Source organism: Chiloscyllium plagiosum, chromosome 23 (genome assembly GCF_004010195.1).
Source record: "Chiloscyllium plagiosum isolate BGI_BamShark_2017 chromosome 23, ASM401019v2, whole genome shotgun sequence".
Lineage (NCBI taxonomy): Eukaryota > Metazoa > Chordata > Chondrichthyes > Orectolobiformes > Hemiscylliidae > Chiloscyllium > Chiloscyllium plagiosum.
The window spans coordinates 41,732,069-41,748,518 of NC_057732.1; the positions used below are offsets into that span (position 1 = coordinate 41,732,069).

The following is a 16,450-nucleotide window of genomic DNA, read 5'->3' on the forward strand; positions in this document are numbered from 1 at the left end:
CTAAATAGAAAAACAAATGAATTGCGGATGTAGTAAATAAGAAACAAAAACAGAATTTGCTGAAAAAGCTCAACAGGTCTGACAGCACTTGGACAGAAAACAGAGTTCATATTTCAGGTCGAGTGACCCTTCCTCAGAATCTTCCTGAGGAAGGGTCACTCATCCCGAAACATAAATTCTGATTTATCACCACAGATTAGGCCAGACCTGCTGAGCTTTTCCAGCAATTTCAGTTTTTACTTCTCCCTTGCTTTTTCTTTTTGAATGCCCCTGCACAAAATTAGCTTCCACCAAGAATAAAGATGAATCTCATACACAACAACATATACCCATTCTGTATCACTCAAGGGCAGGTATTTGGCATAACTGTCCAACGTTTCTCTCCCTCTTTTATCTCAATGATGCGTTAATACATAGTGGTGTCTTGATATCCAACACTGATCTGACTTGCCAGGCATACAGTGCTATGACAATGTGCACCTTACTATTCTCAGAGGTTTCACAGCAGATAAGGAATGAAGCAACAGAGAATGTGGAAGGCCTCACAAGAATGGCGGCAATTTTGTTATACCGTACTGGAGTATCGTGCTGCAAATCAAGTCTGCTTTTCTTGGAGTTGTTACAAGTGTTCAAAATGTTAAAAAGACACTAAGATTGATGGAATAGCAGATAGTGAAGGGTACTGTCAGAGAATACAGCAGAATTTAGATAGACTGTAGAGTTGGGCAGAGAAATGGCAGATCGAGTTCAATCCCGACAAACATGAGGTGATGCATTTTGCAAGATGCAATTCCAGAGCGAACTATACAGTAAATGGAGAAGTCCTGGGAAAAATTGATCTGGGTGTTCAGGTCTATTGTTCCCTGAAGGTGGCAATACAGGTCAGTAGAGTGGCCAAGAAGGCATATGGCATGCTTTCCTTAATCGGACGGGGTATTGAGTACAAAAGTTGGCAGGTCATGTTATAATTGTACAAGACTTTGTTTCGGCCACATTTGGAATATTGCGCACAGTTCTGGTCACATTACCAAAAGGATGTGGGTGCACAGGAGGTTCACCAGGATACTGCCATGTATGGAATGTGCTAGCTATGAGGAGAGATTCTGTAGATTCATTGGAAGAAGACAGTTGAGGGGGGGTGGGGGAGAGGGGAACCTGATTGAGGCCTACAAAATCATAAAAGGTGTAGATAGCAAGAAACTTTTCCCCAGAGTGGAGGTCTCAATTACTCGGGGTCACAAGTTCAAAGTGAGAGGGGACAAGTTTAGGGGAGATATACGTGCAAAATTCTTTCGGGAATTTTTTTCAAAAAGGGTGTTTTACAGATAGAGGGAGATGTAGGAAAACAGTTCTGTGGTCTCTGTTCACACAATTTGCTAAAGTGAATCTTGTGCTGATCAGAAAGCTGCTTCTTGATTTTCTTTCAGTTGGTGTGTTCACTGGTTGGCTGGATGTACAAGGCGACTGGCTCACACTTAGAAAGGGTTCTAGTTTATTAATTAAAAGTCACAGCTTACAACAACTGTTGCTGGAAAGAAAAACTAGTTGTCTTCAAGCTTAAAGTTGTTTTTACTGCAGAGAACAAAGAAGCTCCAAGGCCTACAAATATCTCAATGCTTCTTGCTATTTCATTCAGCTGACTGGGAACCAATCACATATTTGTTGACCCCTTTGGGAGTCAATAACTAGTCTACAGATCCATCAATTCCTTGAGCATTTGGACACAATTCTTGGCTCAAGTTCAGGTGCTAATTTAAACATTTTGACCAAGTGTAAACAGTATTTTGCATGACTGTCAGGTTAGCTATTTCTGAAAACTGAGGATCTGCAACTTTACAAAATAAAAATCGAAATAATTGTGGACATCAATCAGAAACAAATACAGAAATTGCTGGAAAAGCTCAGCAGATCTGGGAGCATCTGTGGACAGAAATCGGAGTTAACATTTCAGGTTGAGTGACCCTTCCTCAGAACTGATAGTAGCTAGAAAAATGCTAGTTTGTGTGCAGAAGTTAGGGGAGGGGTTGGTGTGACGGGGGAAATGAAGTAAACAATAGGTGGGGATAAAGCCCAAAGACAGAGGACAACAGTTGGGCAGACAAAGGAGGGGATTGTTAGGAGGGTGAGCAGTATTCATGGGAACTGTTCGTGGCTGACTATGTATTAACAAGACTTGACGTGTGGGGGTTGGGATAATGACTTGGGAAAACTCAAGCCGTAAAATTATTGAAGTCGATAGAGTCCAGAAAACTGTGGGGTTCCCCAAGTGGAAAATTAGTACTGCTCTTCCAGCTTGTGCTGAGTGTTGCTGGAGCACTGAGACAGAGATGTTGTCCAGGGAGCAAGGTGATGAGTTGAAGTGGCAGGTAATTGAAAGCTCAGGGTCCTTTTCACAGACAGAACGTAGGTGTTCTGTGAAGAGGTCACCCAGTCTGCGCTTTGTTTCCCCAATGTAAAGGAGACCACCTTGTCAGCAGCGAATGCATAGACTCGATTCCACAAATTGCAGGTAACGTGCTGCTTCACCTGGAAGTTGTGTTTGGGCCTTTGGATACTCAAGAGGGAGGAAGTAAACAGAACACATATTCCCCTCCTCTCCCTTGTCCATCTTTTGCAGGGACCATTCCCTCTGTAACACACTTCCTTCACTGTTTTAGTTTCAATAACTTTCGAACCATTTACACTGCCTGGAAGAAGCGGCCATCATCAATATCTTTAAGGCAAAAGTTACGATCTTTCTACACCCAGTCTGAATACTGATCAAATCCAAAGTAATCTGTACCATAGGATATAGATGTCGACTGCTGTGAGAGTTTATATTATGTGGCATATTAATTATCAATGCAACGCATGGTGTGATAGTTGTGTGTTATCAAATTGTAAATATTAACAAGATCCTTCAAGAGAATCAAATGTCTTTCAATACATTTGAACATGATTTTGACAATGCTTTAAAAGTATTAACAGAATAAGTTTAAAGTCAAGGACTTGGCCATTTCCTGTTCTCCTGTGATATATTTTACAACTAAGCCCTAATTATCATGTTAATAAATCAACTAGAATACAAATTTATTGTCATTAAGTATTATAAGCCCTTATGCCCATCAAATCCATGCCAGTCATCAAGCACCATCTATTCTAATCCCATTTCCCACCACTTTGTCTGTTATGGCATTTCAAGTGTCCATCAAAATGCTTCTTAAATATTATACTTGTGGCTGCCTCGACCATCTTTTCAGTCAATGAATTGCAGATACACACCACCCTCTGTGTGAAAAACTTTCTCCTTAAATCCCCTTTAAACCTCCGGCCCTTACTTTAAATCTTTACACCATGTTACAGATCTCTTCTAATAATGGGAAACGCTTATTCCTGTCGACCCAATCTATGCTCCACCTAATTTTATGGACCTCAATTAGAATCCCCCTCAGCTCTTGGGAAGACAACCTGAACCTATGCAGTTTCTCTTGATGGTTGAGGAACTTTAGCTTTTATTTATCTACTTATTCTGCTCCATTCTGAATATGATCATCACATGATGCGTCTTATGTTTATAATAATGATGGATTCTGCCATTCAGGAGGCATCTAGGTATGGTATGATTTGATTTGAGAGAAAAAAAACAGAAACAACCTATTTCTTCTGCATAGATGAAAAGGAATTCTTAATACCTTTGCCTGAAATGTTTCCCATTCCTCTGAATGCACAGACTCGTGCATTCCTGGCAACTGGCACCCAAACCGTCACCATAAATAGTTGAGCAAGATGAATCTTTGTAAGCTATTCTATCATGGAAGGAATCATAGATGAATGCAATGTTGACATTGCTCAATGGTAACATATACTCCTTAGAAAGAACCATTGATTTTGGCCAAACATCTGTCTGATGTGGGACACTGCCTCATTTGTCAATGGAAACCAACTAACATATATGTTGCATGGCCTTTAAAAGATCTTCCTCAGTTGCAGTAGTTCAGTGCAAAAATAAGATAATGCAATTACTCAGTAAAACTTGAAAGCATCAGTCCAATACCAAAGTTTCCAAAGTGACCACATTCTATTATCAATTTTTCATGTGTGTATTTTGGACAAGGCCCAAACTAAAACTGTAATCAGCTTCCATATTCTTTGAGTAATTGCTGTCCTCACCTTCACCTGTATATTAATTTGCAGTCAGAATACTTGAGAGGTAATGACCCCTTGCTAATACCTTGTCATACTTGTAACTCTACATTTAGTTAAACTGCAGTGAGGACTGACACAACCACTTATGCTTAATTGCTTTAACAGAAACAGTGAACTGTTGTGCAAGTAAGCAAATTTCCTTTGTTATTTAGCAGATCAAACCCCCTTATAATATATTGAAGGTAACATTAAAGGAAGGAAAAGTTAGGCTCCAGGCTAAGTGTAAGGTGCTGCATTCCAGATGCAATGTGATTGGTCAAACTACTTGATTTGAAGCAACTTACGCTTTAATTTTACACTACAGTTAAAACACAGATGAAATAAAAAGAAAAGAATTGGCTGAACTGTAACACTATCAAAACGCTTAAAATAATATATATATATTAACCACAAACAATTTACTGTTTCAATATAGTAACATCCCATAAACACACCTTTGGCGAAGGCAAATTAAGAAAGATTGTCTTACATGCAATTCTAGCAGCAGGAAGAGAAGCCCAGCCTTTAGCTGGAACAGAGAGAGGACTAAGAGATTCCACATCCAGCTTCCAGAGCACAACAACTGCAGAAAGCTAGAACTAAAAATCTTGACTGTGTGGTAGCTTGATCCCACCCATCCAGCTGCTTCTGTTGTTCCAAATGAAACAAAACACCTCGGCCACACAAACTATTTACTTCATTGGCTCGGAGCAGACCGCTTAGGACCTCTGTCTCAACCTTTCTTCAATAAAGAAAGGACATAATACACCTCTCAAAATCCATAGTATTGTCACACCTTGTAAAAGCGTATTTGTTTGTAAAGTATAGGCTTGGAATTTTCAGCTGTCAAACGGAACCCATCTTCTCAGTGGACAAAAATAAACCCAAGAGTCAAAACAAGGCATGAAACATTGAGCACCCTTATGCAGCTCCCTGGAGTCGCTCAACAAATATGGCCTGAGTACTTGCAATCACAAGACCTGCTTTGAAACAAACAAAGCATGGACATAAATTTAAATAGAAATATCAAATTAAAGCAAGGAATTTAATACAAAAACAAGATTTAAGGCATCCCAACATTCATTTGATTCAACAACAAAAAATGTTCTCAGTTCTTTTTGCTTTTTTGTTTTAAAAATCAAGCTAAAGTTTCTATAAAACTGCACAAGTAAATCTAACTGATTTCATTTCATTAACTACACTCCAAAATTCAAAAAAAGTCTAGACGTCATCATTAATTCTTTTAGCAATGCTGACTGTGCTAGAGTCTCATGCAGGTAGCAGAGTAATCTTCTCAATGATTTCATAAGGCTCTAGCCAAAAGTTTTTGTTTTCAGTGTCTCTTTTTGCAGTCAAGTTTCAAACAAGCTGCATTCAAAAGAAAATAATTTAGTAGGAATGTATTATTTGTCAGCCAAATTTCATGTGATATAAAACTGTTTACCCACAAGGTAAATTTCAAGGTGGGTGGAACAGGGCGACTTTGCTCTTCAAGGTGGGTGAGCACAGAGACATCTTTCATTGATGACAAAGCAATCATGTTTGCAATGCAGCATAATGAAGTAATATCCATGATTTAAAGGCAAGGAATGTGATCGTCGTAATGACTTTCAACCTGACACAATTTAACCCAAGATTCCCATGGGCTGCAGTAATCTTGTTCAACAACTCAAAGATGCAGACATCAGTGCTCAATTTCCTTTTCTCACAAAGCAATACTTTCATTCCATTAGAATGGGATCATAAGGACATAACTTAAGAACCAGGAGCATTAGGCAATTCAAACCCTCGAGCTTGCTCCGCTAATTGATATGATTGCGGCTGATCTCGTCTTGGTCTCAGTTCTACTTCCTGCATGCTCTCCACAACTCTCAACTCACTGCTAATTTAAAACACTGGGTCCATCGCCTTCTTAAATTGACTCCATGTCCCAGCTTCCACTGCACTCTGGGGTAGTGAATTCTACAGAATCATGACTCTTTGTGTAATGTCTTCTCATCTCTGTTATAAACCTGCCACCCTTTATCCGAAAACTATGACCTTATGTTCTTGATTGCCCTACATGAGCAAACATCCTTTCTCTGTCAGTTTTGTCATTTTCTTCAGCATCTTACATACGTCAATTAGATCTCCTCTCATTCTTCTAAACGTGAGAAAGTATAGGCCTAAACTGCTCACTCTCTCTTCATAAGACAAACCCTTCATCTCTGGAATCAACCTAGACAACCTCCTCTGAACTTCCTCCAATTTAACTACATTGCTCAAGTGAGGGGACCTAAACTGTGTGCAATACTCCAGATGCAGTTTCACAAATGCCTTGGACAGTTGCAGCAACATTTGCCTACTTTTATACTCTATTTCTTTAGCAATACATATCAAAATGCCATTCACTTCCATATTACCTGCTGTACTTTCATACAAGTTTTCCAAGATTTACATATAAGGTTACAGAGATTCTGCTGGACTGCGCCACTCTGAAATTTCTCTCCATTTGCCTAACACATTGTCTTTTATTCCTCCAGCCAAAATGGATAACCTCACATCTATCTAAATTAAACTTCATCAGCCAAAATTTGGTCCACTCAGCAAAATTATCCAAATCTGTTTGTAAATTTCTTATTTTAGTATCGATTTTAGTATCCCACCTATCCTAGTATCATAATGCACAAAACAGCTAAACTTCCACTGGGTGATTTAGTTTTTAATTCAAACATGGCATGTGAGCACCATTGGAGAGGCGAGCATTTGTTGTTTAGAGAAGGTGACGTGAGCTGCCTTCTTGAACCACTGCAAACATGCTGTTTGTATGTATAATGCTCACAAGTGTTAATAGAAAAGGAGCTCCAGATTTTGATCCAACACAGAAGGAATGGCAAAATAGATTCGACTCAGGATGACAAATGGTTTGAAGGAAATTTGCAGGTAGTAGTGTTCCCATGTCTCTGCTGTTCTTACCCTTTTAAAGCTGCCATGCTCCAACATGTCAAATGGCTGATCAGTTATAGAAAGAGAGGGACTGGCATGGATTTAACCTGAAGGTCACCACGCTTCAGGGGAGGGGAGAGTTGAGAACGATGGTAACTTCAGCTGGTGTGGAAATTAACCATAATAGCATGCTGTTGGACAGAGTGGATGTTGAAGCTTTTACAGGTGGGATATCCTATCAAACTTTAATGCTGGTAACAGGACCAAAGTGATGATACATTAATTGGCTTAAAAGCACTGGGGGATATCTTACTTTTCTCAGAGGCCTCCCTCAAAATTGTACAAATTTAACAAACAAAGAAAGTCAAGAATATTTGGTAAATTTGCAAATTACCAATATACTGCCATGGAATGAAAAACCACTTTTATAATAACATTTAAAATTCATTATTTTCTCTGAGACCTCATATTAAGCACTTGAATATGCAAATTTTCAAGATGCTCACTTTCAAAATACAGATAGACACCAAACTTTGTGACTAACACATCTGAAACGACACATAATGGCATATAACGTGGATAATGTTTACTCGTCTACATGTGAGGAACGTGCACAATTAAAGCTTCAACTGACAAATTTCCAGGCAATTCCTTGCCCATCAAGATCTTGTTCTTAGCATTTTCTTGCAACTAATTGTTAATTTTCTGTTTCCTATTTATAAAGAAAGGATTGATTTTACAAGTTATCAGAGGGTGATAGAATAATATAGCATTTTCAAGCATTCTCTCTCGGCAAAACTGCACTGAGAACACACACATGGAACTGATGTCAATCATGGAAACCAGTCTTTCTTCCTGCTGCCAGAAGAAAGCAGACAACATAATCAAAGACTCCTCCCACCCCAGTTATACTCTCTTCCACATTTTTCCATCAGACGGAAGATACAAAACTTTGAAAACATGTACCAACAGATTTAAGAACAGCTTCTTCCCCCTGCTATCAGGAGTTATGAACAGACATCCTCTATATGATAGTTTGACTTTCTCTTTACTGCAGACAGAACATTATATTCTGCATTCTGTTCTATTATATGGATGTAAAATAAGATTTGTCTAGTTAGCATGCAATACACTACTTCTCACTGTATCTCAGTACATGTGACAATAATAAATCAAATCAAATGTCTTGCATTTCTCCCCCATTACCCAAATAAGACAACATTTCAGCTACAACTCATAATGACTTTCAGTAACTCCTTTTTAAATTTGATCATTTTTCACTGCTTCCTTGGTTAAAAACAATCGCTTCACCCAAACCCAATAGTATACAGTCCAAAAATAAAAGTTGTTTTGACAGTTGAGTCGCCCAATTTAAGACGATAAATATTAGTTGCTACCTTTTGTTAAAAGCTGAGGGTATGATGAAAACTTAAAACTTTTCAAAAGGAGCTTCATAAATCTTGGGATTGTCAAAATTTATGAGCATCACTGAAATCTTGATTGTTTCCTGTCTTCTCAAAATTATCAGGCTAAAGAAGAATGTTTAATACATTAATAGTGGTGCAAATTATACTCATTATCTAAACAACCTGATGTTTTTTAGATTAGATTAGATTACAGTGTGGAAACAGGCCCTTCGGCCCAACAAGTCCACACCGACCCGCCGAAGCGAAACCCACCCATACCCCTACATTTACCCCTTACCTAACACTACGGGCAATTTAGTTATGGGCATATCTGGGAAAAAAACACAGATTGAAGATTTGCATATTGACTGTTCGAAAAACCTGCTGTATACAGTGTTTTCAAGTACATATCTGACAGTGTTAAAGTTAAGATCAGAACCAGTTAAACAGATTGGATACCTCTTGCACTACGCCAAACAGAGATTTTTTGAGTATCAGAATATAATTTGCCTTCAATAGTCAATTATTCAAACTTCAAAGTGCTGAAGAGTGCTAGACTTTTGAAATTTGTATATTGTACTGCACGAAAATCCCTTTCACCTGACTCAAGATGATACAAATCCCACTGAACTACTTCAAATCAACAACATAAACTGGATCATGATTACCATTTTATTTTTGGAATCCTGCTGTGTGCTATTAGCAGTCGTATTCCCTGGATTTTCTTTATCAAAAGAATCAAACATGGCTTACATCAACTGCAGTTTACTAGGTTCTCAGATAGTTGAGAAGTACAATGCATGATTTTGCAGATTCGAGTATACTCAATGTTAGTGTATTCTCACACACACCTTGTCTTTACCACAAAGTGTTCCCACTGATGGGCGGCACGGTCACTCAGTGGTTAACGCTGCTGCCTCACAGTACCAGGGTCCCAGGTTCGATTCCAGCCTCGGGTGACTATCTGTGTGGTGTTTGCACACTCTCCCTATGTCTGCATGGGTTTCCTCCGGGTGCTCCAGTTTCCAAAGTCACAAAGATGTGCAGGTCAGGTGAATTGGCTATGCTAAATTGCCCATAGTGTTAGGTGCATCATTCAGAGGGAAATGGGTCTGGGTGGGTTACTCTTCGGAAGGTCGGTGTGGACTGGTTGGGCTGAAGGGCCTGTTTCCACACTGTAGAGAATCTAATCTAATCTAAAAAGGGGCACTTTCATGAAGAATCAATACACAATCTTGTCCATTTTTATCAGTCACAAGCCAGAATTGACTAAAGTCTGCAGGGATGTTTGACCTCTTCAGCAATGTTTTGAGGACATCTTCAAGTATTTACACTTTGCTCATTGGACTCTCCTGTCACAACAGAATTCCAAGCAAAGCAGGTGATTCAAGAGACTGCTATCAAGTATACAAATGATATGGCCTGCCTACAGCATTGGTTTGAGTCGATTAGTCAATGCTGACCAAAATTAGCTTGGGAAAGGACACTGACGTTTCTTGCCACCAAGTTCAGAGGATTTGAGAAGGTATTGCAGGTGGTATCTTGAGTGCTTTGAGGAGCTTGTGGTAGAAGTCCAAGTTTCTGAAGCACATTGGAGCATAGGAATGGTAATTACCCGGTAAACTGGAACTTGAGTCTTCAGTTTAAGATCCGGTTTCTCAAATATGATCTTCCTGCACCACAACTGTGAATACATTTTAAAAAAACACTTTCCACCACAAAGTACTTTAGAATGCCCAGTGATTATTGCATTATGTGAATGCAAATTCCTAATTCTTTCTTTCATTGCAATTAGAGTATAAAGACCATGACAAATGTACATACTGCACATAAATTAAATGCAATGCCAGCTTCAAACCAAAATCTAATGAGCCAGAAAGGAGTCAAGTATTAGCTGTTGCCTCTCAAAAAACAGAAAAAATAATTTTGGGGCAATTATCATGAACCGCTGATGCAAAAAACAAATCACTGACACTGTGCCCCTAACAAAAAAAAATTCCAAGGTTCTTTTCTAAGTGGAAAATTATTAAAAGGTATAAGAAATAAAATGAGAGCAAGAGAAAAACTGAAGATAGTATTGAAAAGGGAGTTTCTGGAAGCTTTTTACAGCAAAAGTAGAAGCAATCTATGAAACTTGCCTTTGAAGCAATTATATGGAATGAGTAGAATGGAGAACACTGGCACAGCAATGTTTTTAATACAACATGTTTGAGCACAGCAAAAGGAACCGCAGATCACAGTTAATATTTAAAATATTAACAGTGAAGTGACAAAACAGGAAGTTTATTGTTGTTTCCTAAACATTAGAGTCATTCACAAGTTGAAACGGAGTTCACTTTCCTATCTACTGCAACAGTGCAATTCAAATGAGTGATAACTTTATCCAAGAATTGGGTCTGGGTACCAAGGGTCTGTTCGATCATGAACTTCAAGAATCTTGTCTTGATTCAATTTGTCAAGTGCTCACCAGGTTACTTGCTCAATAATTTCCTTTATTGTCTAAACAAAAATTTTGTTCCACTTATTTGTGATTAACAGTCATAAAATTAAATTGTTAGGTCTTGCGTCAACACAAGATTTGAATGGTTAAAATAATGACATTTTATTTAAAAAAACAATACACAGTCACTAACACCCGACACAACTAACTTTTTAAGGTCAAACTTGTCATAACTTCCAAAGTAAAGAAAAATGATGGCTTATTGATGAAACACCGAAAAGAGAAATAACAATGACATTTAGTGCACGGCAAACCAATTAAGGTGCGTGTTTATTGAGATTCTGCACAGTTCTTTCCAAGGATTAGAAAATTCCCTCAGGTCGCTACTAATTTAAAATAAATTTTTTTTGAATGTCAAATCCTAAAAGCAGAAAGCTATTATTTCATTTAAAAGTAACTTGCCACCACTATAGTCAATATCTAGCTTTGAGATCTATTTTTCATTATGGAGTCAGTCATATGATCTTCCTGGAAACAAACCCTTCAGTCCAACCAGTCCACATCAACAACAATCCCAAATTAAACTAGTCCCACCTACTTGTGCTTGGCCCATATCTTTTTCGTATTCATGTATTTATCCAGGTATCTTTTAAACATTGTAACTGTACATGCACCCATCATTTTTTCTGGCAGTTCATCCCACACGAGCCACTGTGCAAAAAAGATTGCCCCTCATGTCCTTTTTGAATCTTTCTTTTCTCACTTTAAAAACATGCCGCTAGTTTTGAATTCCCCATCCAAGGGAAAAGACCCTTGTCATTCACCTTCAATATACCCCTCATGATTTTTATAAACCTCAATAAGGTCATCCCTCAATCTCCTATGCTCCAGAGGAAAGTTCTAGGCTTTCAAAGATTTTTTTAATATCTCAAACCTTCCATCACCAGCTACACCCTGGTAAATCTTTTCTGAACCCTCTCCAGTTTAGCAATATCCTTCCTATAACAGGGTAACCTGTTAGAATGGATGTATAAGGTACAAAACAAGCTATCAAAAAAGCTTCACAAAATCACTGGTTCAGCTTAAACTCGAAAACTGTGCCCACTTCTGTGCATCACATTTTAGACAGCATGTGAAGGATTTGGAGAGGGTGCAGTAACAATCTTTCTGTTAGTGGGACAGTTTGACGAAGCTTTGGATATGTCCAACTACAACTTATCCATGACTGTAAACTTAGTGTGAGTTTGCACATGGACTTGAGATGTTCATGGTTTCTCTTTCCACCAAGTCGTACAGACCGATATAGATTTCTCAGCATTTTCCATTGTTGATTTGTCCATCCAGCAGAAGCATGGAAGTACTGTTCCCTACAAGAACCCTCCAAATAAGATACAATCCAGACTTAGCACTATATCGCCATTCATTCATTGTCATTGAGTCAAAATCCTGGAACCCTCTACCAATCTGCACACAGGATATACCTACACATAGCTTAATACTACTTGTTCAATAGCAATAAAATGTTAATCCTTACCATTGACATGCACATACTAAGAACCAATCTTTAAATATTTTGTTTTTTCCCTATACTACTGCAAGAAGAGTTCTTGCTATTATATTCCAACTTACTCTTGATAAACGACTATTTAACATTTGTTTCCCTAATTGCTTGCTGTACCTGCAGAACAATTTCTTTGATGCATTTACCAGGACACCCTAATCCCCTCAATATAAATATAATAGTTTCCCATTCTTTACTTTTTCACATTCAACATGATCTGCCATGCTTTTGCCATTTCAGCATCCTAAAGCCTATGCCAAGTCTTGTATTGCCTAGGAACTTCATAAGTTAACTCGATTATTTATAAAATTGAATACACCCAAAAGCTGACCCTTGGGGAGCACAACTGCAAAACAGTTCCTCGCCTGAGAATGCCTGCCCTCCACTACTAGCCTTCACATTGTGACACAGTCAATTTCAAGTTCAAATCAAGACTTGCATTTAATTCCACAGGATTTCATTTTCTAATGAAGTTTCTTGTGTGCACAGTCTACATGTGCAATGTTAAACGTGATACCTTAATTAACCTCTTTGTTACTTCATTAGAAAATGCTTCCCAATGTGGCAGACACGATCTGACTTGTTTAAACCCACACATCTCTTTTATTGGTTAAGCCAAATGAAGCCTTAGATTTTCCTCGGGAACAGCTTCCAATAACTTGCCCATCACTGATAATAGGCTAAAGACTGCCGGACTATGTTAGTTTGATAGTACATCTCTTCAGTAATTGCTGTAATATCGTCAGAGCTCATAGCCTTTGCAGCATGCAGATGAGTTCAGCAATTTCTTGATACGATGAGTGGCAAATGGAATTTGATTGAGATAAATCAAAGGTGTCACATTTTGGTAAGGAAAACCAAGGCAGGATGTATACAGTTCACGGTAGGGTCCCAGGGAGTGTTGCCAAACAAAGAGACTGAGGGGTGCAGGTTTATTATTCCTTGAAAGTCGAATATGGAGTCAAAGGTAGACAGGGTGAAGAAGGCACATGGCACACTTGCCTTCACTGATCAGTGTACTGAGTACAGGAGTTGGCACATCATGTTGCGACTGCACAGGACACTGATGAGGCCACTTCTAGAATGCTGCCTTCAATTCTGGTCTCCCTGCTATAGCAAAGTCGTTGTTAAATTTAGAAGGATTCAGTAAAGATTTACAAGAACCTTGCTGGAATTAGAGAGTTTGAACTGTAGGAAGAGGCGGAATACTCTGAAGCTTTTTTCTCCCTGGGGTATTGGAGGCTGGTTTATAAAACAATAGGAGGCATAGATAGGGTAAATAGCCATGGTATTTTTTGCTCCGCCATGATTAATAATGGGACCATTTATGAAGCCTGCACCTTCTGTTAGCGTTTAATTGCCCATTATCACTCATGACTGAAGGTGTCAGGACTGCCCAAATTAGATCTGATCTTTTCGTTGCAGTATTTCTTAGTCCAGTCTTTTGCATGTCGCTTCTGTGTTATTGCGTCACTAAGCTGACACATTATTTTTAGGTATGCCTGATGCTGCTCAGGACATGTTCTCCTGCATCCTTCATTGAACCAGGGTTTTCTCCTGGCTTGATGATAATGGTAGACTGGAGAATTTGCTAAGGCATGAAGTTGCAAATAATGATCAAATGCAATTGTGCCTCACTGATGCTCGGTCTTAAGTTGCTTGATCTGTTCCACGTCTACCTCACTGAGCAGACCGGTAGTGCCACAAAACAATATGGATGGTGTCTTCACTGTGTAGACAGGGCTTCATCTCTGCAATGACCATGCAGAGGGTACTCCGATTAATAGTATTGTGAACAGATGCATCAGCAATTCCAGGATGAATGCTTTAGAATGCACTGAAATTAAGAAGTTGAAGGGTAACTTGATCAATGCTTTCAAAAGTATTAGTGGGGACAGAAATGAGGCAATCTGAAGAGTCTTAGACTTTGGACAAATTTTATAGAAATTAACTTGAGGAACTTTTACACAGAGAGGGAGATGAGTATATGGCATGAGATTCCACAGAAAGTGTTGGAGGCTGGTACAATTACAACATTTAAAAGGCAAGTGGATGGATATGTCAACAGGAAGGGTTTAGAGGGATATGGGCCAAATGCTAGCAAACAAGACTCGAGTGATTTAGGATATCTGGTTGACCTGGTTGAGTTAGTCTGTTTCTGTGTTATATATCTCTATGACAGTATTTGGCTCTAACGTTTAATCAATGTTACAGAAATTTACATCTCCGCATGTCTTGTTATTATCCACCGATGAATTTCGTCAACAAAATTTGCTTCAGGTCTGCTTGATCTTAAATCTTCAGGCCAAGAAAGGATTTTTGTTTCCTGCAAGTCACACTTCGATACAAGCAAGTTGCCGAAAAGAGGCTCAAAGATGACAGATGCTATATTAAATGAAATACTAACATGATCCTACATTTAAAAATTTTAAACTATCAGCAGCTGTATTGCTTGGGTGGTGCATCGAGAGCAATTTAGTGTTGCCACTCACTCAGGCATTTTGTTTTATTAACAAAATAAGAGGTTGAGATTATGCTGTTTAAGCAGAAACCAATTTATAAATTTTATTTTCATGGTTGGTTCATTGGAAGCCAGTTTACTGTGCCTCCAACATTAACTCCACAGAGAAAAGTGCACTGAGTAATATTGTCAGCTGTAAACTTCCACTGACATTGCTATTCCAGAGTTGAAGACTTCTATTTGATAAATCCATCAGTTATAAGGCATTTGCGAAATTCTCTATGTGATTTCACAGGCAGAATTTACAGAGCAATCAACTAATCCAATTTATTCAGCTCTATTTTTCTCCAAATCTAAATCAAATATCTTAGATGACTTATGTTCATACCTTGTTTATTAATGTTAGCAAAAGATGGATATAACATTTGATATTTTTAGTAATACATTCTTCAAAATAAATATCTGAAGAATCCCCAGACAATATCACACAGCAAGTTCAATGAGATGGGCAATTAGCAATTGGCAATAAGCAAATAATCATCCCAAACTCCCAAATGATAAAAGGAACCTTCCCAAGAACTTGCAGTACGCTGCACTCTTTAGAAAAAACTTGATTTACAGCAGCAAAGTTTCATCCAGCCCTACCAAAATTAATTAATGGCACTGAATGGTCCAAACTGACTAGCACTGGAGAGTATAACAAGGTATGGAATAGCAAGTCACAGACAGATAAAATCACAACATGTTATCCACATACAGAATGAAAGAAAATACAACGAAAATCATCAATGCAAACCAATTCTCAAAACAGGATTTTAAAGTACACCTTGGTAAAGGACCTTATATGATGAAACAGCAGATTTTTCACTGAGTCATTACTTGTACATTTAAATACCAGCTGTGACCATTGCACAGATACTGACTCAATTCTTATACTACCTTAAACAGATTAAAAAATAATAATGCATGCTATCACAGAACACTACTGAGAGACTGTCAATTTGTCTCACAGTTGCCTGGTGCTAATCAACAGATTGATACAAATATGGCTGATCAGAATAATCAGAACTTGCCAAGATCCTTTGAAAACTTTCCTGACCATAAAGTGTCAATTTTAAAAAAAATACAGAAAGTTCTCAGTTTGTCAAGATATCCTAAGTGCAAAAAAATGTCAACTTGCAATTGAAAAAAGATAAAATCAAGGAAGCATTGGGCTGAGAACTGGCAGATGGAGTTTAATTCAGATAAATGCAAGGTGCTGCATTTTGGGAAAGCAAATCTTAGCAGGACTTATACACTTAATGGTAAGGTCCTAGGGAGTGTTGCTGAACAAAGAGACCTTGGAGTGCAGGTTCATAGTTCCTTGAAAGTGGAGTCACAGGTAGATAGGATAGTGAAGGCGGCATTTGGTATGCTTTCCTTTATTAGTCAGAGTATTGAGTACAGGAGTTGGGAGGTCATGTTGCCGCTGTACAGGACATTGGTTAGGCCAC

At 38.4% G+C, this 16,450-nt stretch overlaps 1 protein-coding gene across 2 annotated transcripts in view; it reads right to left on the bottom strand.

Moving 5' to 3' along the window:
• exoc4 (exocyst complex component 4) overlaps positions 1-16,450 on the bottom strand; it is a 571,126-nt gene that overhangs the window by 445,399 nt on the left and 109,277 nt on the right. The window lies entirely within an intron of this gene.